Source organism: Temnothorax curvispinosus, unplaced genomic scaffold, assembly GCF_003070985.1.
Source record: "Temnothorax curvispinosus isolate PA1 unplaced genomic scaffold, ASM307098v1 QBEX01007533.1, whole genome shotgun sequence".
In the NCBI taxonomy this organism is placed as follows: domain Eukaryota; kingdom Metazoa; phylum Arthropoda; class Insecta; order Hymenoptera; family Formicidae; genus Temnothorax; species Temnothorax curvispinosus.
This window is the reverse complement of record NW_020217313.1, coordinates 726-5,872: the sequence shown is the minus strand read 5'-3', so window position 1 is coordinate 5,872 and position 5,147 is coordinate 726.

Below are 5,147 nucleotides of genomic sequence, written 5' to 3'. Positions count from 1 at the left end.
ATTAAAAACGCGTGCACAAATATCAGGTCTATCATAAGCTTGTTGACCAGGTAAAAGATTTTCTGTAATTTCACGCCATTTTGGATTACAGGTCATTGTGACAAAAAGATCTGGTTTACCAAATTTAACAACAAGTGTCATTGCATCTTGGTAATTTTGAAACATATTACGTGGTGAGCCGATAAACGTAGAAGGAAGTATAACCATTTTTCCAATACGTCCATTTAAATTATTTACCATATTTTGCATATAATCTATTAAACCTTGATATGTTTCAGAGCGCAACTCTTTTTGATGAGTTTTGCAATATTCCGTTCTGTCTCTTTCAATTCTTACGTAATTGTCTACAAGCCATTGTTGGAATAAGCGTCGTCCTAATAAAAAAATATTAAAATCATCACGAATAGCCATGCGATACTTGACATATTGCCCTCTACTTATACGTTTGTCACTATTTAATTTCTTTAAATGACAATGCCATCCTTGAGTACCGTATGGATAAAACAATGGATAAATCCATGGCTCAACATTTGGGTTCATGATACTGATATTTTGCAAAGTTTTGGTATTTTTATTACGTACTACAACGTATGATTCAGGTATTTCTCCATCAGCAGTTGTAACGAAAACAGCAGCAACTTCATTCGTTCTTTGGGCATTATATCGACGTCGATCCGTTTCTGGTCTTAAGTTAAATAATAATTGTAATTCCAATTGATTCGATTCTAATTGTCGTTGATTTTCTAATTCTTCACCCATCATTTGATATGATTGAGCAAACACGTTATATTCTCGCATTATGTGCTCAAGATTTTGCACGATTTCCAAATCCAAATTTAAATTATCATTAAGACGATAATTTATAGATTCATTTGAATCTACAATAAAAAGTTGACCATAAGTTGGATTTTCATTTGGCGCAGCATGCAATGCTGTATTAAATTGATAATAAATTTGACCCTGTATTTTAAAGCAATATGGACCAGGTCGTCTATTTTGAAAATTAATCAAATTAGCGTTAAATGATGCAAATGAGAATGAACTATTATAACTACGAATATTTTGGAAAAAACGATTAGATTTTGCATGATTTCCTTCAAATAAAGTACGTAAAAAATGAGGACATATGGGTAATGATTCAAGACATACTGCCCCATGATTACAACAATCATGAAACGAATTTCCTCTATTAATAATTTTTTCAGCTATAAAATGCTTAGCGTTACAGTGAATACACGACACATCCATAGGGCCAATATAATGTTCAACTAAATTATCAACTGATATCATATTAATATTTAAACGAGATTGTTCTTTCTTACGTAATCGATAACGAGATTGTTTTTCTGCACGTGTAATGCGTTGTATCACTTGATCAACAGACGATGTACCGGCAATACAATTAGTATCAGATTGATATTCTGTATACGTGACATCTTCTATTACATTACTAACAGATGATGTATTGGCAATAGAGTTAGTATCAGATTGATATTCTGTATACGTGACATCTTGTATTACATTACTAACAGATGATGTATTGGCAATAGAGTTAGTATCAGATATTTCATTAACTACTACATTGTTTTTATTAATTGCTTTTTTTGCAATCTGTCGGCGATTGTATTGATTTTGCACTTTTCTCTTACGGCGTTGTCTTCTTTCGAACGTTCTACTTTACGTCTTGGCATTTTATTGAAGTATATAAATATCGAAAATATTCAATGAAATTATTACTTCACCAAATAAATACAATAATTATTAAATTACTTATTAAAAAATAAAAATACAAATTTAATCTTTATATTTTACTTTATGTGTATACGTATTATAAACACACCTAAACACATATAATTAAAATTTTTAAATAATTTTATAATATTACTATAAAATATATAAATTTCGTACATATACATATACAGCAATAATAATCAATTTTATCATCATCATCATCAATATCATCAATATCATCAACAACGACAAAAACAACGTCATCATCATCATATCATCATCATCATCATCATCATCATCATCATCATCATCATCATCATATTTTTCTAAATCATGAAAGTAAAAAATTTACACAAACCTGATAATTTAATAATTATTTCCAATTCCTTTCCAAAAGTCTCTTCCAGTACCTTTCAAGAATTTACACACGCTTAAGTCCTAATTGAGATTCTGCTTAAGTATTTCTTTGACACAGAACAAACTGAAAAGAACCATTAAGATACACAAATTTAAAATTTTAGAATATATTTAAATCGTAAAACGATAAAGAAATTAAAAAAGATATATGAAGAATAATGTGAAAAAAGTGAAAAAAACGAGCAAACATGCCTTCTTCCTTATTCCTTTATCTTATTCCTTATTTTTCTCATTATGTCTGAGCTCCAAAGACCATTGCACGTACAAAAATTTTAATAGTAATCGCAAGACAGTAAAAAAACTAACCAATCATAATCAATAATTCTCCTTGCAGTCAAAGAATAATTGATTGTGATTGGTCAATTTTCTTACGGCCTTGCGATTACTACTAAAAATTTTGTACGCGCCATGGCCTTTAAAGTATTACATATATGATGTTGACATATGCATACTCGTCATATATAAAATAATAAATATTCTAAAAATATACATGTGACGTTGTGGCATGTAATTAAAATAAAAGTAATAAAAATTCATACATATATTACAAATATGTTGTTTTGTAATTTTATTATTTTTGTACGAGCAACAACATTAATGAACAGCACAAACCTTAAAGGTTATATTATGTACACACATATACAATGATTAATTATTATTATTGCTCATTAATGTAGTTACTCGTACAAAAATAATAAAATTACAAAACAACATATTTGTAATATACATAATTCGTCAATCGTCAATTTATTATAGAACCAGTATAAATTTCTTATTATCTTATTATATAATTTATCCACACATCTATACATCTTTTTATTTATTTTTATAATACAAGTTTTCTCACCTTGTTATTGTATGATTGTTTATTACTTTTATTTAAATTACATGCCACAATGTCACATGTTTGTTTATAAAATATTTATTATTTCATATACGGCGAGTACGCATATATCAAAATATGCGCTTATGGAGTTTCGGTTAACCTAGAGGTCCTAAGAGTCTATCCAAATAAACTTGCATAAATGCATATGTATAAGGAAATGGATTGGTCTATTTCCTTATGCACATATGTATATAAACCAATCAATTTTCTTATGCTTATTGTGTTTATGCACTATGCAAGTTTGTCTGGATAGATCTTAAGGGTCTATCCAGATAAACTTGCATAAGTATATATGCATAAGGAATTGGATTAGGATCGGAAAAAACTTGAGCTTATATTTAATTCTAAATTTTTGGAAAAATGCTTATTTTTGCTGTAACTACGCAAATTTTAAAATATCTCTATTTTTTTATTCTATTACATTCTTCAACCTTTTTCAACCCCTATTTTATATATAACTTAGGTAAATATTTACAATTAGGGCCCCACTTCCGATGACCTTGAATTTGACATATATTGTCAAGGACACCCTCCCGAGTAACATGCAAGTAATTTTTGTCGGGAGTCATTGTTTGTTAAAAAGTTATAAACAAAAAAAGTTTGGAAAACATAGCAACTATTTTGAGTATTGCAAGGCATATAAAAGACTAATATATATGTCGAAATAGTTCACGCATACACTTTTCACGTAAAACAAGTTGTCACATGGGTTCGTGACGCGCTTTACAAGCTCGTTTAGGTAGAGGTGGTATTAAACAAGATAAGTTAGTCGATCATCTGTGTAAATATTTGTAGCGATATATAATAAACGAGCTTGTAAAGCGCGCCACGAACCCATGTGACAACTCGTCTCGCGTGGAAAGTGTATGCGTGAACTATTTCGACATATATATTAGTCATTTATGCCTTCCAATACTCACATATATTTAATATACAATTTATCAACAATTTACTGTTTTAAATGTTGTGTTTTGGTAAAGCAGCGACTTTCTCGCGAAATAAATTATTCTCTGCTAAAAAAAAACGTAATATTAATCATTTATGCCTTCCAATACTCAAAATAGCTGCTATATTTTTTAAACATTATCTGTTAATAACTTTTTAACAAACTTACCCCCGACTAAATTCACTTGCATGTTACTCGGGAAGGTATCTTTGACAATATATGTCAAATTCAAGGTCATCGGAAATGGCCCTAATTGTAAATATTTACCATAACTTATTAAGATTAGGTTAATTAGATCCAATTTTGTAAAACTTTTATGTTTGTGTACGCATTCCCCAAAATTTAACAAATCTGTATCTCGTGAAGTAACAATCCACACCTTAATGAATTGCATATGAAATAAGAGTAGAAAAGACTAAAGAGATGAAATAGACCGATATCTCAAAATTTTGCGGAAGTTACAGCAAAAATAAACATTTTTAACAATATAAGAAAAAAATGCCAATAAATAAAAAAACTTATACATTGCTTCCTTATAATTTGAAAATGTTCAAATTAAAAATTAGAACATTACTTTCTCATAGTTTTAAAGTGTGAATATAGAATGTTAATTATAAATTTGCACACAGAGAAATTAACATTATTTTTGCTTAGAAAGCTTCCTCTATAATGAAGCAATTATTGTAGACATTTTTTATTATTTTGGCTTCCTCATAGAGGAAGCTTTCTGAGCAAAATTTAATGTTGATTTCTCAGTGTGCAAATTTATAATTAGCATTCTACATTCACACTTTAAAACTATGAGAAAGTAATGTTCTAATTTCTAATTTGAACACTTTAAAACTATGAAGAAGCAATGTGCAAGTTTCAACTTACACACTTTATTTATTATAATTTATTTATTTTATTATTATTTGTTATACTATTATATCAAATATTTTTTCTAAAATTATTTAAATAATTTTATCCGTCTTCCAATACTATAATTTTTAAACATTAATTACTTTTATTTTTATTTTTATATTTATATTAAAATTATACATACATAATTTTAATATAAATATTATTACCGATTTAATATATATCGGTAACGAAAAATTATACATTTTATAGCACTCCCCGGAAAATTCTACCCCTGTTTCATGTATAATTCTTTAAGATTCGGTC